Source organism: Morone saxatilis, unplaced genomic scaffold, assembly GCF_004916995.1.
Source record: "Morone saxatilis isolate NCDOM2014 unplaced genomic scaffold, NCSU_SB_2.0 Contig15, whole genome shotgun sequence".
Taxonomy (NCBI): domain Eukaryota; kingdom Metazoa; phylum Chordata; class Actinopteri; family Moronidae; genus Morone; species Morone saxatilis.
Window position 1 is genome coordinate 8283332 of NW_023339707.1, and position 12561 is coordinate 8295892.

Below are 12561 nucleotides of genomic sequence, written 5' to 3' on the forward strand. Positions count from 1 at the left end.
ATATAGATATATTATATATAGATATAGATATATATAGATATAGATATATATAGATATATATAGATATAGATATATAAAGATTTTTTTTAGAAAGTACTACTTTTTCTAGTTCAGTAGTAGTTCCAGTGTGAAGTAATTGGTGCAGAGCGATGCTCTCAAAGTAGCTTCCCCAACACTGTCTGTGGCACCTTTTAATTGGGGCAGAAATGCCAAAATTAACCCACACACTTAAAAATATCATGGTTGGCTGAGATGGAAAAGTAATTGTATCAATAGAAGCAAAATGCGTCAAAGTGCAATGGAAACAGACTTAACACATAAATCAAGATTAAAGTCACAGCATGAAGCATGTGACTTTAATGTTCAGCTTCTGCTTCACTGAAGACAATAAATAGATATGTGTAGGACAATAGAGATTGCAATGTTCCTCAAAATAATACATAATAACATAAATGCCATTTTTCCATCACCTCATTGTGCCCTCTTCATCTTAACTGGTTTATTGGCGCCCAACTGGAGAATTAGCAACACAAACTGTTTACCTCTATCCTTAGTGGATAAGAAACGCCCATTGATTCTCATTTTCCGGTTTTCATTGCACTTAATCTTGGCGGACACCTGGCTTTTAATTCACTAAATAACTTAACATGGAAGGTTTCTACAGGGATGAGTCCTTAAATGTTCTTAAATCATGCTGAACAACTAATACATGAATCATTATTGTTCTCCATGTGCATTTTTAAATAAAGCATTGTAATTACGCATGTTTGGGCTGTACTTTCTACTGTACCCAGCAGATCATGGGAATATTCCCTGTCTGCTCTTCTAGTTGTGGGAGCCATCTGAACTCCATCACACACACAAACGTCTTTCATCTCTCCTCCTCCATCCATTTGGCTCGCCTCCATCTTTCTTTTGTCACATTTATCTAGCTCACTATTCCCATGCTGTGTCCTAAGCTACTTTTGTACCAGTGCCATGCCGGATAATATGGGGTGGGGGGACATTTCTTGGCTCCTGTTTACAGTTTAGGCTTTTAGCATGACACCAAAAGAAAGACAAGACAGCTGCAAACCTGTCATCCTGGTGATATAGTGTTATCTCTTGACCTTATTGTCGTTGCTGTTGTTTGTTGTTGTGGTTACTAGATGATGCAGGTGTAAATAGCCTGTTTTTTAGAGAATTCAGGATAAACGAAGATAGGGCTATATTTGTTTACCGTATATGCAACATTCCTTCACCTGAATTTGCTGATATGGACTGGAACATTTCATGAGGGCCTTTCTCTAGTGTACATGAAGAGGTAGACGATGATGGAAGAGGTTAACAACAGTTCAGTGAGTTATCAATAGTAGATGGAATCATTAGAGTGGTTTTGTGTTTACATACAAGAAGAGAGATCATTTGTAGATCGTTTGTGAAGCACAGTTTGAAACACAGGGCACAAGCTACGTCTGGAGAAAGGAAATTTAGACAATTCTAATAATAATAATAATAAAATTCATAATGCTTTTGCTTTGTAATCACTTGAGTGAGAATTGTGTTTTTGTTACCTTAGACTGCTATGTCGAACCACCATGTTTCTACAGTAACATAAAAGGGACAAACTAAACACTCATTCTAGATAGGGGTGTTTTCATGGTCACCGTAGTTTGTCCCCTACACGTAGATGGGGAGGGTGAAGCGAGGGGGTTGCGATCTGCAACTACACCACTAGATGCCACTAAATCCTACAGACTGCACTTTTAATGTAATAAATTGACCTGTTAAACAGTCTTTATTCTGAAGCTGTCCATTTACTGTCATTCATTTGTCCGTTGCACTACAGATAGAATATCCAGCTGTCAGCTCCACTGAAAACAAATATGACTTCATTTCATTCAGCTGTCAGGCAATAACTTTTACATTTCCAAAATGTCAGGACGCAGGAATGACAAGAACTCAGAATAACAGCCTTGAGAGTTTTTTGCGGCATTTATTTCACTTTGCAAAAGCCTGTTGTCACCCTTGCCCATTAACACATAAAACTTTATTCTATGTAACTAATTACTTTATAAGCACTATAGGAATATTCTCATCTGAGTAAAATGAGCATCTCCTCAATTCACCATTAACTAAGAAGATTCTTCACATCTTTAAATCATGGAACTTGTGTTTTCACTTCTAACCTTTTAATAAAGTTGTCACCTCATCACTATCACTCAAACATGCATGTACTCCTTTAAACTCATTCCTCTCCAAACTCATCTTTGGTCAAGTCTAACACGACCCTGCCAAGTTCAAATATCATAACACCTGTAAAAAAGACTTCACTTTGAGTTCAGAGAGTCCATTCACGTTTGAGTGATGGGGAAGCTGATGTTGTTGTCAGATCTTGTGCCAGTACATAGACAACGTTTACTTTGTCTAAACATACACCTATAAACATTATAGGCCTGGCTTACCTCTCTATCACTGTAGTATTTCCTAATGGTATGACCTTTCTTTATTACCACAAACAGAAAGTACTCACTTAATGTAGCCTACATATCTTCGATACTTACAGTGTATGTTTTCTCTGTTTAAAAGTACATCGCTTTAGTGTCTCAACATGTATTTGGCCTTTCTTAAACTCAACCCACATTGGCCATCTGTTAGAAAAAGCTGAAAGCTAATACATTTGCCTCCAAACACTCATAAAAATACTTCACTGCAGATGTGCAGATGACAGTGGCGCTCCCAGGCATTTTTTAGGGGTGGCCAGATGGGGCCACTGGTAAATATTGGGGTGGGTCACCTACTGTTTATTGATTTGAATTAATAGTACCTCATGTAAAATATCCTCATTTTTACTTAATGAAGTCAGTGTGAACATTCAGGAACTGTATTTAGATACTACGATAGCTTAGCTCAGCTAGCTAGCTCGCCTTTTTCAGTGGTATGTTGTATGTGGTTTAATCTTGTCGAAAATTCAATGAAAATCGCGGCCAATCTTAGTTAAGATTTGCAAGTTGTCACAGATTTGCAGAAAATACAATAATTTTGTCCACATTTGAAATTCATTCAGATTTCATAAGTTAACAAATTTTATTTTATTTAGTTATTGTGGTATGATTAATATATTTTTAATAGATTTGTTGTGCAATTTTGTGGCTGAACTGTGACACACAACGCAAAAACCTCCGTTTTTTTTGTCTGATTTTATTTTATAACCTCAATATAAATGTTCAAAACGATGGAGGCTCCTACTGTAAAATGTGACCAAGTACCTCCTCTCTTTTCACACAAATCATTTCAGATAGTCTCTCTCGGTTCTGCTTTAAGTCTTCTTATGTCACAAGGTAATGGCCTCACCATTAACCTCTTGCTCAATGAACATCTGTAAAGCATGCTGAGACTCATCACAGGTCAGGTCCTCTACATGAAAACACATATATATCTTCCTCAGATCTCCTCAGGCCTTTCTATGACATACGAGAAAACCTCACTCTGGTTTTCTTCAGCCATGTACCTAATTGTTTAATAGAAACTAATAATATAAGGAATAATTAAAATGTAAAAGTATTTAGAACATATTGAACCTTATGTCCAATGGTGTGATTCTTGACAATATATTTCCTGTGTGAAGTCTTCCATGTCAGTTTGTGTGATGTCTGAACAATAATAAATAGAAAACCTAGTTAGGAGGGACCTCCGTTCTCGAGAACAATATACATCATACACTTCACTGTACAATGCAGAGAGCCTATGAAATATGTCATACTGTAAGTGCTTTTTGTGATCATGTCCATCAGATACTGCCACAGTCAATTTATGTATTTCTCAGCACAATGGGTATACAGAAGGATTCAGTGGCTTGTCCCACTCTTCTTGGGCTTTTGCAAGGACTCAGGTGGCATCACGTCTCTTACCATCTAAGTTTCTTTCAGATTTCTGTCTCATAGACAGCCTGAACAATTCCGGGTCAGAAAAAAAGGCTGTATTTGCTCTCTAAGGTAATACAGTATGTTTTAGTAGTAAATATCAAAGGGATTTACTGCTGCTCAGAAAATCTAGTTGCCTTTGGCTTGGATGACCTTCAATTAGTTGTCCCTTTCCAAAATACAGTCAATTAGACTCCAGTGAATTGCTTATTTTCTCTCATCCATACTACTAGCCTAAGTAGCATTTATAATTTTGCAAGCTGCAATATTATTTAAAATATCAAAACCTTCACTGAGCACATTTTTTGACTTTTAGGTTGTTTTTTGCATGTTTATTTTATGAGTTTTTTTTGTTCATTTCAGCATTTTGTGTCAGCAGTGTCTGTCTATACATGTATGCAGAGTGTGTGTGTTGGTTTTAATAATCTATGCAGCGGAGCGTTTTGTAATATGTGTGATGCATAATTCATTGATAAGAGATGGGATGCTCTTTCATTAGTCAAACCAATCAGGATGCCGTCCTGGACACACCTATCATTACACTGCTCACTGATTCATACTGTGTGTGTGCGTGTGTGTTTGTGTATGTGTGTGCACTACTGTGAGTATATGATGTATATAATTTTGTCTTTAAGAATATTAGAGGTAAAATATTGCTGTGTTTAAGATTATGTAGTAGATACTTAAAATGCTACTTCATGCTACTTATATGCGTACTTTATCTGCATGTACTGTATAGTGATGCCAGTAAGAACGCTATGAAAATCCATATTTTATATTGAATCAGTGCTCAGGGAGTGTCTGGGAACAGGGATTTATAATCCAGACACACACTGCTGAATATAGACAGTGTAACATGCTCAAAGTAACACCCCATTTTGCCAGATTTTGCCAAACAATGACAAAAAAACAAACAATCTGATCTTCTTAAAGTCACAAAAGATTTACAGTACAAAATTATTATCCTTGTAGGTGACTTCCTCATCTGGAGGCTTATGGATCTCAGTGGTGAACTGAAACTCTATAAATAAAATGATCAAACATGGCTGCAATCTCAAGGACAGCTTTTGAGGCATTTCCAGAGCAACAAACTAACCAAATCATTCTGATGTATATATATATTGCTATATAGATATATTGCTGGTCTGACATCAGCCAACTTGATAGATATTAAACAATGTAATTTTGCTTTGGTTATATTATATAACGAAATATATACTTTAAATGATCCCTGGTTGTTGCAGCATCATAATTACAGAAATAGGCAGAAATAAGTGTAGAAAGTTAGAGAAAGAAATAAATAATATAACAGATATGGATGCAATCCTTTGTCTCAGACAATGTGATTTTGTATCACAACATTAAACTGATTATTATGTTTATTGGAATGCGCTTGTTCACTTTACTTCTAATTTGATCATTTTAGATATGTGTTTGTGGTGGCTGGTCAGTTAATGATAATTCCTCTGCATATAAACTAGAGCCTGACTGATAGTTGACTGTGGCAGATGTTATGGACTGATTTAGACTTAGATATTGGTATTGTTTTGTTTTGTTGTTTGTAGTTGATATGTAACAAGAAATTGCTGAACAGAAATGCCAAATATGTCTGAGGTAGTGTCCACCCGAGAACAAGTGTTCCTGTATGTTGAAAAATGAATACCAACAGATATATTATTAATCACTTTTTTGTCACTCTCAAATAATTGGTTAGGCTCTAACAATATGAACAACTAAACAAATGCAACACTAGATGCAATCATTTAGAACACTTACAGGTTTGAATTAGACCTTTTTGCCTTTTTTCTCTTTTTTTTCCCACTTCTACCGTAATACGTCTATTGTTCAGTCTGGCTGGAGATTAACCTGCTATTGGCTGCTGCAGTCCACAACACTTTATCCATCAGTGCAGTGTTTGCCAAAGGCTTCTGCTCCTTATTGGGTGAAGCAGGGAGAGAGAGAGAGAGGGAGGGAGGGGCGGCCATCTATATGGGCCTGTCAGGGTGTGTGAGTGTGTGTGTACCTTCACTTTGGCTGGTGTATGTTGGCTCATCCAGGGTGGGTTTTAGACAGTGAGGGTGTGTGAGGACCTTGTGTGTGTCTTTCATAAATGCAGGATTACCCTGTCGCCCCTTTCTGCACAAAGACAAACAGGCAGGAGCTGATTCCCACTTAATGAAACACACACACACACACCACTATTATATCTCTAGAGTATGCGTGCCATGCTTTTGGTCTTACTTTGTTTGACCTTTTTAATTTAAATTGAATCCCCCCCATGGGGATTTATAAAGTAGGTCTTCTATTAAACAGTGTATAAATGTGCACTGACTGCGACTGTGAATATATTCTCAATTAATGTACAGTACGTTGACCCTGTACAGAGTGTATACTGTATATGTGTGTGTCTTTGTTCATCCCCCTGCACCTATGTTAAGATTTAGCAGGCAGCATGTGTACAGCAGCAGTGGTGTTTATGCACTTAAAGGGATGTGTCTATGTGTGCTTTGCATAAATGTCCCTCCTCATGGTTATTCATCAGCTCCTGAAACTTCACTGCAGTGTTCATCTAACTCCTCGTACTTTGATCTCTGGATCACTCAAACAGCTGAGTCAGGGGAAAAACTAAGGACACACACACACACACACACACACACACACACAAACATACTGCTGAATACAGAAGCTGAACATGGACACACTCGATTGGTACACATATACTGACAGACACACTGCACAGGCACTTTGCTGTATTTTGCATTTTAAAATTCACACATACACACGCCATGTTAATAAGGCACTGTACAGAAAACAGTTCATACAAAACTTACACACGAGAGGAATAAACACATTAACATTAACAGTAATAATTTATTAGCAATTTAAAACACACACGTAACTCAACATAGTGCTTATAGAAAAGGGAGTTAATATGTGTTCTTTCTTCATGCTTGCATTGTACTTTCTATATGTTTTGCTTTTTGCTTGGTGTTTTCAGTGGTGTCTTGGTAGGTGGGTTTCATTTAATGTAAGCACATGACTGTCATGAGCATCAGTTCTTTTAAAAAATATTAATGATGTTTATGGTAATATCTGTCATATTGGTTCACTATATTGGTCCAGACTGAGATATATTAACAACTATATGATGGATTGCCATGACATTTGGTATAGATTATCTGTGGTGCCCACCTTAATCCTACTTAACGTTAACATTTAGCCAATGTGTACATGCTTTAGTGAGACTGAGTTACAGTTCTTGTGCATTTCAGTGTGCATCTGAGAGTGGTTTGTGACACAGCATGTGTGTGTATGTGTGTGTGTGTGTGTGTGTGTGTGTGTGTGTGTGTGTGGGAGGATGGTGTTTCTGTGCAGTGGCCCCTGCTGGATTTATTTTCAGTGAAAGGTTACATGGTCGTCCAGTCAGCAGGGTGGTCCAAACTAATGGCCTTGACCCAGGAGCAAGAAAAGCACTTGCTGATGTTGACAACCCTGATGTGTGCTTTTATGTGGGAGCTTGGCTGTGTTTATTTGTGTATACTCCACGTGCGTAAAAAAAGAACAGGCTGGTGAAGTGATGGATAGCATAGTTTTGGGTTTTAGTGAGACAGACCTCTAGTTAATTGGTTTTACTGATTGAGGTCTTGACTGAATGGAAGTGGCAGGGCACTGGGGATAAAGAAAGCTCTGTGTCTCTGTGTGTGTGAGACAGAGACTGTGTACCTACTGGTCTGCTATTGGACTAGAGGTTCCATGAGGGTGTTCGATAGCCCAAATATGTGGATAAAAAAACAGGTTTGATTCGATTTCTGTGTCAGTATCAGATTCTTCAAGTACTGAGATACGTTTTTGAGAAACTTTGTTGTGAGCAGAAGTGAAAATTTCAACCTGATCTTCCTTGCCTTGTTACTTAGAAGAGGTTTTCTTTCAGAGTAACTCCGATAGTCTCACTTTGAGAGTGCTGAGCCTTCTATGTGTTTATTTCTATCCTGTATCTCCCAACTCTCTGAGTCAGCAAGAAGATATTATAACTGATTTGCCTTTGCCAAACACCTGAGGGTTCAGCCTTGTAAACTTGGCAAGAGGAGTGAATATGGTTGTTGAAGAAGGTGTGTGTGTTTATGGTAATGCACAACACAATATCTCTTTTGGCATCAATAAAATTCCATCTTATCATGTGTTATTTCATGTCTTTACATGCATGTATGAGTATAACTTTATTATTTTATGTCTCCTCAAGTTTTTTGCTGTTGGTTTAACATTACTGGTAGCCGTGTGTGTGTGTGTGTGTGTGTGTCTGCTGAAACCCTATATGGACATGAAGAGACCCTGGGGTTGTGTCACGTTTTTCTTCAATGGGTAGAGGTTGTGATGGGCCCCTGCCAGCTGGCATGAGAGGCCCTGTGTCATCAGCATTTTGGTGTGAGTTTCATGTGTCTGGGGATTCGGTGAAGGTGCCCGTCATGCTCGGCAAACACACATTAGCACCATAAAATACACTTTCCTGCTTTTTCCAGTCCACAGGCACACTCATATACATACATACAGTAATTGCTATATTGATTGTAATATTTGTGGCATGTACTGTACCATTGCTTATTTGCACAGGGATATAATAGGCCATATCAAGAAGTTTTGCAGTCCAGACATGTAAATTCAGTGAATTTAATAAATATCTGAACAAGTTAATGAACGAATGAAGGTGGTTAACACACAGCTGCTTCGGTAGAGAACAGCAGCTGTGGCATGTGCATATGAGTTGCTGAATGAATGTGATGCATGCGATACGACTAAATAGTCAATAAAAAAATCCTTCCAGAGAACATATGGTTGTATTAGATGCTTTTTTGTGTCGTAAATGGATGCATGGTCTCTCATTTCTCCTGTAAGAGGCTCGCTGGTTACACCTGGCAGCACCGCTCAGGGTGTAAGCTGTAATGAGAAATAAATATTGATACAGGACATATTAATGCATAATAATATATACTTCACACCAATAGGAAGTATAATGGAGAATTATCGACCTGCTCAAGTTATTTGTCCCTTTCAATGTTCTGTTTGTCCCATTTAGATAACTATTTCACCCACATTTATGGGTTCAATTTGTGCTTTTAGATCTGCTTACCCTTTTATTTTCTCAAACGCAAACCCCTCGAAGAAGCTTGTACTTGGATTAACCTGGCCTGGGCATTTCAATATTCATATTTCTCCGATGGTAGTAGTTTCCCTACTGTTATTATAAGCAGCCAACTGTAAGAAGAGGAAGGCTCAAAACAACATGGCTCATAAAGAAAAAATATCAGAGTATTACAGTAAAATATCTGCCTCCCTGGAATATTCTTTAAAAAAAGACATAATGGAAACAAAACCCACAAAGAATTTTTCTTCCTAAAACAGTCCAGAGTTGCATGTGTACTCTGGGGCATTTAAGGATGATGATATTATTATTACAGACATCACTTTTTTCTGTTGCTGGCACATTCTTCTGGAGCACTGGTCCATGTTTTTGTCAGGCCTAGAGCAAAATCTGTCCTCTGCTGCTGCACAGACCCTCTGTCCTGCAAGTGAGATTCTCTTGTTTTCTGTGTTTATTAATGTATCATGACAAACAAGTACACATAAAAAGAGATAATAGCCCCTGAGGCAGCCTCTCCTGCAGCTTGCAGTATAATTTCTTTAGATAGATGCCGGTTTCACATGAAAGAACAGGAGTTGTGTTTCAATCAGCAGCTCCAGCCGGGGTCTTAGTTGTTTCAGTGTCAGGGTGTGTGTATATCCAGCTGCTTTTAACAGGTACATTTGCAGAATGTTGCAGATTGGCAAATGAAAAAATCTAAACATTTGCTGTTGTTAACATCAGATTGTGAAGCCTCATCTGATCTCCATTCATAATTCTCCTGTGTAAGAGGTGATGTAGCCTAGAAAGCTGTCATTGCTCAGCTAGTTAAAAAGCAGGTTTCTCAAGGGGAGGTTGTGAGTTTTTATCTAACAGTAATGTATTCCATAATTTGTCTCTTATGTTATAATTTTTACATCAGGGTCCAATCAAGAAATAATTTTTTATTCATGATTGTACTGAAACTCATAGTTTCATATTGAATTTTTTACCTGTTTTTATTTTTGAAAAACAGAAAAAGAATAATAGCCTCAAGGCTTTGAACTGTTTTACTTTTACAAATACAAAATATTTTCAGGAACCATTTGAGGTGTGGCCGTTGTTTTTTCAGACTTTGCTTCAGACCAGGGATGTTATATCTGACGCTGTGGGACAAATCATTATTTTTTGTCTCATTTCTGTTTGGAGAATAATCATGATTTGGGGCTGTGGGCAATGTAAACAGGAAGTATAATGTTGCAAGTTACACTGTCGGCTACATCTTAAGTCCAGCTTCTTTAACCTATATTTGTTTACATAAATTTATGCTGAATTAGCTATTTGCAGTTTGCCTGCGAATCATGAAGTTTTTAGGTTTTCTTCAATATCAAAGTAATCCATGATTACATTGCAAGTTGTGGAGTTATAAGGACTAATTTAGGGATATTTATCTGCAATGGACATATCTGTATAAAGTGTAGTCTTTTAGATTCAGTGTGACTTATATGGTTATATGTATCATGGCAGCATGTTCATATTTGACAGAGTTATGACTCCAAAAAGGATAAAATGCTAATTGTGGATGCAAATGATTATAAAATCTTGAAATATGAAATCTTCTGCACCTGCCTGCACCTGTCCCTTTCACGTCACACAGTAGCAAGGTGAAATTTGAAATTGTTTGGGTCAAATATAGAATAGTAATGTCCCCCTAAGACCCCCTACCATTAACCTTTAAACATGCCATTTGTCATCTGATATGACCTGCATTTTTCTGCAGAAAGTTTCAGTTAGTTTCACTTTCTGTCAACACTTCACAGATTCTCCCAATTCTGTCTTCTGACCATAAACAAAATACCCTACTTACACTTTTTGCCCTCGAGTCAGCTGTTTCTCTCCCCTACTGGTGTTTTTGGAACACATGACTTTATCCTCCCATCTTCTTTTCTCCCATTCCCTGCGACATCCATCACACCTTTCCTTCCTCTGTCAGTTCAGCGAGCTGTGAAGAGATTTACTGCTTACATACACGAACATGGTTTACAGCACATCCATATCCACGTCCATCCATGCCAGTGTCTGCTAGGCTGGCTTCTTGTATTTTCTGCATGAGGAATGAGGAACACAACTTTAAAGAAAACAATTAAATCTGGCGTATGAGTTTGCCCAGGTGTTGGTGACGTATCTTGGCCGGGTGGTCGGACAGGGGAAGGTTTGTCTGATATATGCTATGGTCAGGTTGTGATGCAGGGAATAAACACAGATTCCAAAATCAATCCAGGAGTCAAAGTCATGCAAATAAAGCAAAGAAAGTTTTATTTTATTCAGTCCAAATGCACCTTCATTTAGTTTCAGCTAATGCTAACGAATCAAAGGTTATCCATATGTGAGAACATTAATATGAAAGACTGAAACAAAGACGGCTTTGGTAAGTTTCATTTTGTTTCTGGCAAGTTCAAATGAAATGTCTTTTATGATGATCTGCCAGGTTAAATTATGAGTGAGAGTGATACAGCGGCTGTTTCTGGTTAAACAAAAAGGATCTTTCTCATTAACAAAAAGGTCAATCTCTGTAGGGATCCTTTCCATAGTGTTATGAGAATTAGAATAACAATCCGAGCCTTTCAATGGCAAAAACAAGCACTGTCAGTGGACAGACGTTCGACCAGTGCCTTTGTTCCCTTAGGATTACATGGCAGCCATTATATCATGGCTACATTCTCATCTAGCTTGGTAAACTAAGTGTTTATTTCAACCAAAACTGAGTTGGTGATTGTTGCTGGAACAGTGGAAAGACTAACACAGACCGAGTTTGAATTTGTTTCTGATGAGTTTAAATTTAAGTGTGTTTTATAAACTTGGAGGTAAAATTATTTTTTTTATTAATGGAGTCTGGTAGGCCGTAGTGCTTATGCATTTGTTTTCGCTTGATATGTTGGTGCTCTCATACGACATCTACACTGAAAGTTGAATACAGCACCTTTTAATATGCAAGGCAATAAAATTTGCTTATTTAGTCTTAATCAGGTGTAGCATTGGGGGTAATCCACCAGAATCATGCTTGAACATGAACTTGAGATGAGAACATTATGCCACACGTATAAGCGGATTATATAGTTGGCTTTGTGCTCTGTATTCCAAATGTATGAGCCAATAACTTAACAATAACAGATCACATGTAGTGATGAAGATAGGTTTAAAAACATGTAAATTCTTATGTTCTTAATGCTTAAGAAAACATCAATGCTACAGTTGGAGTTATGATTTATGACATACCAGGTGTGTGGAAACCATCGACTGACGTAATGTGTAACAGCAGGATTTATTGGCGAAAGGAAAAATAGAGATAAATTATGCTTTAGCAGACAAAAAAAAATCTCTCTCTTCAGGTATGTTAATTCCTTGACAAAAACGTAATGACACTGCATGTACGAGGTTATTTATCCACTCACAGAAGTGACAGTTGTTATTACTCAGAGGTGCATTACAGCTCTGTGAGGTCCAGACAAATAGATTATAAAGGACATGCTCTCTGAGAAGCTGTTGAGCACACAGCTGAATAAC